This window comes from Jaculus jaculus, chromosome 14, assembly GCF_020740685.1.
Source record: "Jaculus jaculus isolate mJacJac1 chromosome 14, mJacJac1.mat.Y.cur, whole genome shotgun sequence".
Taxonomy (NCBI): Eukaryota; Metazoa; Chordata; class Mammalia; order Rodentia; family Dipodidae; genus Jaculus; species Jaculus jaculus.
The window spans coordinates 41058415-41071190 of NC_059115.1; the positions used below are offsets into that span (position 1 = coordinate 41058415).

At 37.4% G+C, this 12776-nt stretch overlaps 1 protein-coding gene across 9 annotated transcripts in view; it reads right to left on the reverse strand.

The window, feature by feature from the left end:
* The window catches only part of Cntn4 (contactin 4), a 1052004-nt gene that overhangs the window by 776621 nt on the left and 262607 nt on the right, over positions 1-12776 (reverse strand). For 8 of the 9 annotated variants that reach the window (XM_045133612.1, XM_045133613.1, XM_045133605.1 and 5 more), the window contains one exon: positions 6346-6538. The exons of the other annotated variant lie outside the window; for it this stretch is intronic. The gene's annotated coding sequence lies outside the window, so the exon portion shown is untranslated. The remainder of the gene's footprint in view (positions 1-6345; positions 6539-12776) is intronic. 9 annotated transcript variants of the gene reach the window in all.

The window sequence follows — 12776 nt, forward strand, 5'->3', positions numbered from 1 at the left end:
CTATTTGTTCCACAAACTGATTGGAGTAGGGGCTTTTGCCATTATGAGTTTTCAGGCTAAGACATAAAAACTAAATGAGCCCCAAATAAGAGAGCCAAAATGTCACATTAATCCAAAGCAGGGAAGACTATTTTCAAGTGAGTTCATTAAAAAAAAAAAAAAAAAAAACCAGAAAGAAGAAAATATAAAAGTAGGAGGAGGTATCCTGGGGTTGGGAACAAGATAGAAATAGAGGGAGAGGAGAGTGGTGCAGCCTGAGCAGGGTGACCCTAGTCCAGGATAGGGCCATCCCTCTGTTCCTACCCTGGACACAGAACCATTCCCCTACCTGTGAGTTTCTGTGAGAAGTTTTGCTCCTGCCCAGCCAAAAAGCTTCTAACCTGGTTTAAGGTATTTTGGCCAAGATATTGGTCAAAATTTTTTTTGAATTATTTTTATTTATTTATTTGAGAGCAACAGACAGAGAGAAAGAGGGAGAGATAGAGAATGGGCACGCCAGGGCTTCCAGCGACTGCAAACGAACTCCAGACGTGTGTGCCCTCTTGTGCATCTGGCCAATGTGGGTCCTAGGGAATCGAGCCTTGAACCAGTATCCTTAGGCTTCACAGGCAAGTGCTTAACCACTAAGCCATCTCTCTAGCACTGGTCAAAAATTTTTGACACAACTCATTGTCTAACCTATTTAGCAACAAATAACCTGATGTGATACCCACACAAGTGCAATAGTGGCACACAGCCATGGTGGGGAACCAACTGCTCTTGATTTGGCTAACTGATCCCCTTAGTGGTACTAGACCCATAGCTGGAGCTGGGAAACAAGTCAGAACCATACCCAAACATAAGCCCACTCTCCAATATCAAGCTACCATCAATCATGGGGTACAAGAGGGCCTACACCTATCAAACTCTGTATCAAAAAAGTAATTGTTATCTCAATTTTCTGGGTGCTAACTTACTCTCCATTGGAGAATCTGCTTCTCTTTCTCAGATAGATGCAGATCCTAAAGAGAGAGCTGCCCCAACATACCTCAAAAGGGGCCCGACTGAAACTAAGGACAATTGGCGACACAAGCAAGGGTGATGTTTTCCTGATGAACTGGATACCAGCACAAAGGGGAAGGAGAGCAACACAGAGAAAAATCAACTCCTACCAATCAGAGAGCCAGAACCTCAGAGGCCCCTAACACCTCAGCACTGAAGCAGACCAAAAATGAACCCAACATGGCTCAGGGAAATCTTGCAGAAGAGGGGGCTGAAAGAATGTCAGAGTCACATGTTGGGTCATGATATGCAGAGACATTTATCGTACCAATAACTGTGGGCTAACTCCACAATGCACGACCCATTTACATCAACAAGGAGGGTCCAATGGGAGGGGTAGATCATGGATGAGCCTAAACAATGGTACCAAAGTGCCTGTATTTGCTGAAAAGAAAACTAATAAATTAAATTTTAAAAAATTTTTTTGACATGTATGTTACAACACACAAAAAAACCGACAAGTTAACTCCGTTGTTTGAGTACATTGTACAAGAATCACCAAGTAGTCACAAACAAAATACCTGTAGTCACATTTCTGTACTTGGGCCCTGAAAGATGACAGGGTTCTATTGTAATGCCTGAGTCACTGTGAGAAATTAGAAGAAATGCTGAAGCTGCTTGTAAAACAGGCCTAGTGGGCATAATTTGCTACTAAGCAGATGCAGGCTTGGGGGCATTAAAATCTAGCAGCCCTGGTAACTTTTAATAGTACTACGAGACTGTCCAAGTACTGTCACAGCAGGGTTTATCTACTGGGAGGCAATGCTCACCTCTTCGCCTAACTCCCAATGTAATCTGACACAATGTATCCCTAAGACACTTCCTGCTGCGAATGCTCCTGCCTCTCTCTTAGAGCCTTTTAATTTGTATTTTGCCCCAAATGCCTTATGTCTCCTTTTCAAGTGGGATTCTCACCTCTCTTGGAGCTCCTGGCTCTTTGATAAGGAAGAGGAGGCTGGCAAGGAGACCTGGTATGCCACTAAAACCACGAAAGCAATAAACAACTTCTTTTCAGCCAAGTATGATTTTTCTGGAGCACCCACCACAGACAGTAAGTAAAACTGTCCTTGCTGGTTCTAGATTCTCATTCGCAACTGCTCTGTGAACATGTCTAACCATGATTGCTGGGACAGTGTATGCATCCCTCCAACTGTACATTTCTTAGAATCTGTTTACATTTATCTTTGCACTTTGCATTCAAGGGCACTGAGCTTGTCCAAATATGGGAATATAAGCAATGACCATGAATTCTGCCTCTAGAAGGAAAATAGAACTGAAGTTGAACCTCAACTCAGTTGTATTACAGTATGATTTAGGAAGGTTTATGACGTCAGCCTAAAATTCACATTCTTCATCATTAATGTCCAGATCATGTTAAAACCTATTGTTGGATTTGTCATACACATTAAAGAAGAAGATATATATAGATTACTAAAGTATCTTATGCATCAGTAGTACTCAAAATATGTTAGTTAGTGTGGTCATTATTTATTGAGAATTGCTTCATTTTTTGTGGATAGTATTTTAAAGCAAAAATAAGTATATACTTTATAGGACGCAGTATCATAGGTTTATGTATATCAAACATAGTGTGGTTAAAAGACAGGGAACATTTTATCATCCTGCACTCTATTGTTTTAATGAGTAAATGTAGCTTGTTATGTATTATATTATATATTATTAATTATAGGGACCTTGGGCAATAGATCCCTAAAACTGGTTCATCCTATCTGTTTGTATCCCTGGACAATCACTATATAATCTCTCTATCTCCAGCTTCTATTAATCCTCATTCTAACAAATCCTCATTCTAACATATGTGCTCAACTTCTGCAGGTTCCACATAGAATTTTCTAGAACATATATGCAGCAGCTAAGAGTCCTCCTGGTGAGACAAGGACATACAGGCAAACTCATTACCCCTCCTACTCAAGTTGAAACAAGCTTGAATGCCAGCTTACTTTCTTATCTATTTTTTCTTCTGTCTCCTTACAACTTCTTTCCCTTCTGTGAGCAGGGACAGAAAGCCCTGTCCCTTAGAGATCTTGAAAGGCCACAGGTGTTTATCTCCCACTGGTCACTCCCCCCCACCCATGGTTTCTAACATGAAGATTGAGTCAGTAGTGTGAACATAAACTTTCCCTTTCCCAAGAAAAGATAAGAAGCTTATTTATCTTTTTGGATTTCTAGGGCATCTCTCTGGCTTTAAGATTTCTCCGTGCCTAGCCTGCAGCGTGATCTTTTAACTCTCCTATTAAAGCTTTACATCCAGAAAGGTAAATATCTCAGCCCCTCTCATGTTATCAGCCTGCTTGCCCACTGCTCTCCTCCTTCTACAAACATCTACCATTGGCCAAGAGATGGCTCAGTGGGGTACAGCACTTACAACATACATGAGGGCCTGAGACCATCTGACTTGATTCTTCAGGACACACAATCAGCTGGGCATGGTCACACATGCCTGTACTTTAGGATTCAGAAATGGGAGAATCACTTGTGCTCAAAAGACTGCTGCTACACATTCAGAGAGAGACTGCCTCTAGGAAATATGTGGATAAGCAATGCAGGAAGAGACCTGATGTGCTCCTCTAGACAACTGGCACCTGTAAGTCCATGCACATATAGCATGTACACCACATATACTACACAATAAACATATCTACAAAAAGTGAGATCATGTAGTACTTATTTCTAAAACATGTATACTCAGTGTTTATAGTCTCTGCAAAGTACAAGTAAACATCATTCAATTCTTTAATATAACACTTTCCCTAAGGAAGAGAAGGATTTCAGGAAAGTAAAATTTCACCATCTACACATTATATACTGAGAATTTGTTCTGTAAGTCTTTGCAATCCTGAGCCAATGGGCCATTTCTAAACCTGTTTCTTCTCCTGTGGGGTACATTTTATATATTATGTTCCATGAGTTAATTCTGTCTGGTGTAAGAAGGAAATGAACTCACATTGAAAACAAGAGATAGGCTATGTAATTAGCTACTTATTCAATAAACAAAATTTGAAACTGAGCAGTCAATGTGTTTGAGAAAAATCTGTATCGAGACTAATAAAACAGAATTACTAAAACATGGTACTTTATACTGTGAAAAACTCATGTTGACAGAAAATAGGAACAAAAGAGATTTTTGTTGTTGTTGTTGTTGTTAGCCAGTCAGGGAAATAAGGCCCAGAAGAGCATCTGTACCATCATTCCCTGGTAAGACTGGATATAAATTGAAGTCTGGGATAAAATGGTCATTGGGAGCTACTTTTTGGGCATTAATCCTGGAAGGTTTTTGTGGGATTTCTCTAAACCTGTGTTTCCATCCACTCCCAGGTCTGTAGACCCTTCCTATGCCTGTGTTCCCTTCCTGAGTGCTCATCAACCAACTAGGGTCCTTTCTAAACTCTTCAACCTCACAAAGAGGCTCATCCCAATGAGGTACCTAATTTACATTTTCCATGCTATAAAGCAGAACAGTCCAGGCTACAATGCAGCAACATGTACAGGATGCTTCACAGCTCATCCATTTGGGAGCTTGATTATGTTTCTCTTTCTTCTACCCTGTCTTAAAATTCATGTATAATAATTTATGCTTTCTGTATATGTTTCTCAATTTTTACTAAGTGTGTACATGAACTTGGAACTTGAAAGCCACTGAGAGCTCCCTCCTCTATCCATATAATTTGTGACATTTTCATTTCAGGCTGTGCCATATATTGGGGGAAATGCACTACTTAGGATGTGCTTTCCTACAATAAAATAGGAATAAAATGGCTTAAAACATTAAAATGTTATCCTTCACACAAATCCTGGTATTATTTCTCTGTTTACTCCCATCATTTTTGTTACATTGCTTTAAGTTTTCAGTGGTTAATAAGACATGTAGATAGTTCCTAATTTAATTCAATTTGTAAGTATCAATTATATATTGATGGAGGTATATTTGTTTCTAAATATTTAATGAACAAAATATTGAGGAATAGACATTAGGAGAGATTTAGGTCCTTATTAAGTAATAGTTATACAAGAACTTTCAGGAAAGAATCATCCCAGGAATCCTACTCTGTTTTCTTCTGAATTTACACACCTTATCATGTCTTCATCTTACACTTGTACACTGTACAGCTACTGCCTGGCTCTTTTGTTCTCAATTATTTGCATCAGGACCAATTTGTCTTTGTGCACTCAGTGATACTCTTTTTGTACATTTTGTTAAATTTCTTTACCATTAAGCTCTTTGTAGAGGTTCTTATTTTCTCACTATTTTCCTCCTTGCAGAATACAGATGAGGTTAAGGAGATTATTGAGCAGCTGATTCCAGACACCTGCTCTTCAAATCCCAGGTTTTCAAGTTCTTAAGCACACAGCTGAGGACACCTTAGGATCTATCATTACAAACATGGTTAATCTTGCAGTTCTCTTAGCACAGCATCCACAGACTTTGAAGATAGCTATCATGTCGCTGTCATCACAGCTTCATTCTCCTAGTAAGAATCTACTTAGCCTTCATCTTATTGCTTATCTTTTTACTTCAAAGGGGGATGAAAAGGCAAAATAACCAGGACCACTTACCTATCACACATGACCTCTGAGAGAAGTGCCCAACTCACTTCAGAATAGATCGTAATGGGAAGGGTAAATTGTTCTCTCTCACACCCCCTCCTCTCACAGACTCACTGGGGACATGTGAACATTGTCCCAGCCTAGGTTATTTCAGCCTTTTCAGATGAAGTGGGCTGCCGTTTTCTTTTCATTTCACTGCACCTGTACCCAGGCTTAAGTTGCTCCAATTTCTCGAGCTTGTTTCGGGTTGTTCGACTCAATGTTCCCAGATCATTAGCACTCCGTTGGCGATCTTACTACACTTCCCCCTGCTTGTCTCCACTGGGTTGTATTATCCAAGTCCAAGTGTAAGCAACATCAGAGTGCTGCTAATATTGCCAAGATGCCATCAGCACCAGCATACATCTTCAATAACTTCTCATGCAATGGTCAGTAATATACATCATCTTCAGTTTATCCTTAAAATTTGCATGCCTACATTTTCTGTTCATCCTTAAATTTTGCACAAGCTGACAACTCACTGTCCTCCTATGCTATATTAGTTCAACCTCATGATATTCATTATAAAGTTTGTGGTATTGAGCAACTTCATTAATTTTATGACTAACTTAGTAGTTTTGCATTGCTAGTGATCAAACCCAAGACCTCATACATGCTGGTCAAGCACATTACCATTGAAGTACACCACTTGCAACTATTTTTCAGGTGGTGGTCCTGAAAGAACTGACATTAAGTTACCTGTGATCTATGAAGTATACATTCCTTTATTTCACACAAACTGGAAAAGCAATTCTGGACTGAAGATTCTACAGACTGTTGGTCAAATGTGATGAGCAGCCACCTATTGTAGTTTTATGTGACAAGCTGAGCACATACCAAATCTTCAGTTCTGATGTGAGAAAGCAGTAACACAGGTTTATTTTAGCAGCCCCTGTTAAAAAAAAAAAAACTGATAGAGCAATCAGCAATGTCTTAAATGCCTATACTTCCTCTTGAGATCCTTAAAATAGAAAACCCAACTTTATTCAATTTTAGGGTCAATAAAATGTGGTTGTTATTTATATGAAATGGTGTGATGCCATGCATCTTACAATAATGTCAACTAAAGAATTTTGCTGGAAATAACCAAAACATTAAATATTAAAGTATCGAGGAGGAAATCAGATCTTTTGAAAACCTTATTCTATCTAAACTTGCTTGGTTTAGAGAACAGAATGTATTTATTTAAGGTATCAAGTTTCAACTTATTTTATAGATGGGGCAACATGAGCCTAGCACTGCATTGCTCAATAACTTATCTAATGTGAAACAATTTATTGACATTAAGTGGTAAGAAAATAAGGACAGGATGGTTATTCTTGCTTTTCCTTCCATTATTTCACGAAAGATGAATTAGAAGACTATAAATAACCTAAATTGAAAACCTTTTCTTATTAGTACAAAATTGATGTTAGGAGTTTTGAAAACATGCTGAATTTAGCCAATGCAGTTGAATGCTTACTGGAAAACATAGTAAGATAACATAGTTTTAGGAGCTAAACAATTCTATGTTGTCATTGGAAACATTGTTAATTATGGAATCAGTAAAGTGAAAATTTGAGGAAGACTACTAAAACTGGAAATAGCAAAATCCCCCATAACAGGTATAGTGGAATGAAAAAAATCAGTTAAATAGAAGATAAAGCAATATAGAGAAAAATGTTTCACTTAAAATAATCTAGGGGTTTAAAACTTGTACAACAAAATGCGACTTCATCTCTAAATGACTATAGAAGACTAAAACTACTATTTCATACTAGTCTTAAGGAAGACCACCTAGATAAAACATAAATGTTGAAAGCAATAAAGTCAGACCTGGTACAGATTAACTTACATAAAGCAAGTTCAGTAACATAATATCAAATACACTGTATGTACTAAGATAGAAAGAATTATTGAGAAAGTGTAGGTAAATCATGTGTTGAGGAAAGGATCAGTTCACCACATTAATCAATGTCTAAGACTCGCTCTGAGTCAGTTGCCAATCCAGCTTCACACAAGTTACCAGTGAAGCGTAATCATATCACTTCTGTATCCTTGCATTCTGTTCCTTTCATTTAAAATACTGGTCATAATTTATTAAACTTTTACTCATTTACTATCTCTTACCTCTAACAAACATTAAACTCAACATTCCAGGGAACACAGATATTTTATTTCTCTGTAGAATTAGTCCTACTATAGGTTCTGGTACAGAAATTGTCTTCGCAAAAATAATTGCTGAGAGACCAACGATCCTAAGTTACTTGAAATTCTTACAATTCACCATAGCATAAACTTTCCCATTATCCATGGAAAAGCATAAAGTATCAATTAAATGCAATGATCCATATGCAAATTTCTTATAATTAAGATTAAATAATATTGTAAATAGTTTATAATATACTTCTCAGAAAAATGAAATTTTCTTTTATGTTTCAATACTGAGTTCAGTCTCAAATTCTAAAGATAATTTATTTAAGAAAAACAGATTGGGGGCTGGAGAGATGGCTTAGCAGTTAAACGCTTGCCTGTGAAGCCTAAGGACCCCTGTTTGAGGCTTGATTGTCCAGGACCCACGTTAGCCAGATGCACAAAGGGATACACACGTCTGGAGTTCATCTGCATTGGTTGGAAGCCCTGGTGTGCCCATTTTCTCTCTCTCTCTCTCTCTGCCTCTGTCACTCTCAAATAAATAAATAAAAAGGGACATTTTTTTTTAATCAGATTAGAAAGATGGCTTAGCAGTTAAGATACTTGCTTACAAAGCCAAAGGACCCAGGTTCAACTTCCCAGGACCCACATAAGACAGATGTACAAGGTAGTACATGCATCTGAAGTTCCTTTGCAACGGCTAGAGTCCCTGACACACCCATTCTCTGTCTGACTCTATCTCTCAAATGGTAAATAAATATTGGGAAAAAAAATCTCTACAATTATACTGAATACCAGAGGGGGAAAACAAACTATGCACAATAAAACTGATATACTTCTGAAGTATTCATTGGCAGGCAGCAGGGTTTTTTTTTTTTTTTTTTGGCAGCAGCTTAAATTTCATTCAGAAGCATGTACAAAACATTTTAATATAAGGCTACAGGGAGTTCTAACATCTCACTCATGGTATGTTAATCTCAGTACAGGTAATGTTACCTCTGGTAGGGAATGATCTGTCAGATATACAGAGAAACATGGAAAGAATAAAAATTCTTTTTCTTGTTAAATGTTTCACTGCTACATCAAAAGTCCCTCAGGGGGTGATTAAATTCATTAAGAGCTAACAAAAACTCTAGCCATTCTTTTCCTTTTTTTATGGCTAAGATGCCAGTAAGATAAAAAACCAACCCTGGAATAGCTGAGCTGCCAAGAATCTAATGTTATAGCTTAAGATTTACAAGCAAATATTACTGATTATGAAAGCAGCAACGACAGAGATTCTGGTGCCATAGTCTGTATTTGGCATCCATGCTTTCTAACAAACAGAATATTTTTACAGTTTCAGGAAACTGAGGCAGCAGCTGTAAAATATATAAAATAAGACTGTATGTGTTTGACCTTGATGGCCTCCTCACTCATTATCTTTCTATGAAACCATGCATCCCGAGAATCAGCAACTGGAGTTTTCTTTAGCCTTGAAGGACAGGTAGGTCAACGCACTCAGGAAGTCAGTCTGCATTGATCTGAATTAAGCAGTCTGCTTGTTTTATTATACCCCTATATCACCTTAGCTGAAGATGAGATTTTTGTCTTCCTGAAAATACAGTTCCTTATTGCTTCATAGATCTAATTCATATACCATAAAATTCATAATTCATTGTTTATAGTATGCTCACAAAGTTGTGCAATCGTAACAACGGTCTAAGCACAGGATATTTTCAGTAGAACTAAAGGAGATCTTGTTACAGAGAATAATAGCCAAGCCTTACTTAGTGTTCTATACATGAAATCATATAACTGACATTTGTGTAGGGTTTATATTATGTTTATATTATTTTCTCTTTTGGTGCATATGTACAATATGTGTTGTGTGTGAATGTGACTGTGTGTGTGTGTTATGCACCTGGGTATGCAGATGAATCTATACATGTGTGGAGGCTAGAAGAAGATATCAGATATCAGGTATCTCCTTTGTTACTCTTTTGCCTTATTTCACTGAGAGTCTCTCCCTCAACCCAGAACTCACTAATTTTGAGTTAGACTGGTTGAAATAGGAGTCCCAGTGATTCTCCAGCCTCCAGGCCACTCAGTGCTTGGGCTATACACATGCACAGCCATGGTTGACTTTTTACATGGTGTTGGAATTCAAATGAAGGTATTCATGTTTGTGCAGCAAGCATTCTTAACCTGTCAATCATCTACCCAGAACACATTTGTAGTATTTTCAAGCTACATCATACTACAGTAGGGGTCAGCACTTTATTTCATAATACATTTTATTTGTTGATGTAGCCTAATGAAAAATGAAATTTATTTGTAACAGTTCGGTAAGGAAGCATACACTTTGCATCAATTTTCTTTGGGTATAAGTTAAAATACATCTTGAAGTAATAATGAAGCAACTTCACATGACAAAATTCAGGAAGTATCATCTCAGTATTTAAGTTGAAGATTAAAGTGTCATAGAGATGAAATTATCTGCTTAAATATTGGAATAGGAACTCAAGTACACCACAAAGATTTGTACTTTGTTGATGAATGTATGATGGGGATATAATAATACATGACAATATATGAGGATATGATGCTGATAAATAATAAGGATAACTAAAACACCCATTCCACCCCTGATCCTGTGATGCTTGTTATGCCAGAGACACTTAGGAGCTGAATTAAGCATCTGCACCCCATCAATGTGTACATCTACATTCAGGGAGGATGTGCTGTGATGAGCCAGAGGCAGCAGTAACAGCTCCATCACATGTTCTCCCAATGGAATGGCCCAGGACACAAAGCTTTTCTGATTTCTTTTTAGGGAATGTGAAAACCTTGCCTTTTTCAGATTTTTATATTTTACATTTCTAGATTGGAAGATTAAAACAACCATGTATACCAAGTAAGTATTGGATTCTACTATTCCGTACAATATTTTTATGCAGTGTTGTCAGATTTCTTATATAAAGCTATGTTATAAGCATAAAAATCAGTTCAATGAACAAAGGAAAGAAAATAAAAGATACACTGGTGGTTGTGATAATCTGACCAGATTTAGGAAGATAACTACTCTTTACTGGGTTGGGAGAATTGTAATTCAGTAAGACTAAAGAGTTAGAAATGCTCTTCACAACTTAATGCTCCCCATGAGAAGTCTGGGTCGTGATGAGGCATCAGCACTGGAACACTTGTTCTGACCTAATTCTTGACCCCAGATCCAATTTCATGACAGTCAATACAAATGGAGGTCCTGATCAAAATAACCAAAAAGCTGACTCCACAGTCTTAGGAGAAACAATGAGTACAGTTTTATCTACTACATTTCTTGGTATGGATTATCATGGAGAAACAGAATCAAATAAAATGAGTGTTTTCCCATTAAAATAATTTTTGTTAAATTTGAGAGTCAGAATCATGCAGTAATATTTATCCAATGTTATAAGTCTCTATTGAATAACTGACTATTTAGTGTTGCAAAATATTTGAGAGTAAAGTTGGTCCCCTACAGGTAATTATTGCATATGTAAAACAAGGCAACCTTTTGTTTGTGTTTATTAATGAAATATGATCATTCTCCATTTCACTTGCTGTTAGTTTTCTTCACATCCACAAACACCTAGTTAATGATAATTAACTACAAAGTTTCTGAAATCTCTTTTAAAGGATAGATACTAATATGTATAAATTACATCCCTCCCCCCAAAAGCTATGCTGAAATTGTAATTTCTAAAATCTGAAAATGTCCTTCTTTGGAACAAGGAGTTTTCCTGATGTAATTAGGTTAAGCGAGGTCCTTCTGGGTATGAATAGAGCCTAACCTAATGAAATGCTGTATTTCTAAGGGAGAACGTGGACTCACATGTAAAAATTGAGGAAGATATTTGAGTGATATCCATAAACCAGTAAGTACAAAAATTGTGAGCAACCACTAGAAACTAGAAATAGAGAAGGGTTCCTCCCTTAGTGCTTTAAAGGACAGCATGGTCTGGCTGACACATTGATTTGGGTTTTTTTTTTTTAAATTATTTATTTATTTATTTGAGAGCGACAGACACAGAGAGAAAGACAGATAGAGGGAGAGAGAGAGAATGGGCGCGCCAGGGCTTCCAGCCTCTGCAAACGAACTCCAGACGCGTGCGCCCCCTTGTGCATCTGGCTAACGTGGGACCTGGGGAACCGAGCCTCGAACCGGGGTCCTTAGGCTTCACAGGTAAGCGCTTAACCGCTAGGCCATCTCTCCAGCCCTGATTTGGGGTTTTAAATCCACAAAACATTGAAGGAATAAATTATAGGGTTTAAAGCCACCAAATGTTATCTTGTTATATAACCTGAAGACCATGGAAAAGTTTTGCTTTCTTAGCTATTCCATTTACCTTGAAAACATAGGCATATACTGGGTATTATCACTCATAATGCTTCATCTTTCTTTTTTTTCTTTATTTTTATTTTTGTTTTTTGTTTTTCAAGGTAGGGTCTCACACTAGCTCAAGCTGACATGGAATTCACTAACGAGTCTCAGGGTAGCCTTGAATTCACAGCAATCCTCCTACCTCTGCCTCCTGAGTACTGGGATTAAAGAAATACACCAACATGCCCAGCCATAATGTTTCATCTTTAAGATATAAATACTTATATAATGTAGTTATTATGTGTTCTGATTTTGATGCTGAAAAACATTTCCTATGAATCCATTTGGCAAAAATGCAACAAACTTTTACTCTAATCAGAATATTCTTTAAACAATGCCAAATTCTAAAGTGTTGAATTGCCATACTTATCTGATTCCCAGAAACTACCTTAAGTATCTCCTCCAGAGAAATGAGAATAGTCTTTGGTTCCTTGTTTCAGGCATTCATGTATAGAATTCCACTACCTTCCTTAAATTCAAAACTATAAGTGAATGAAGAACAGTCTCACATATCAATTGGTAAGGCATGGATTTCTACATTTTCATAGGGAAAATGGATGCGAGAAAAGGCAAGGAAAGGCTTCCTTTCTGTGCA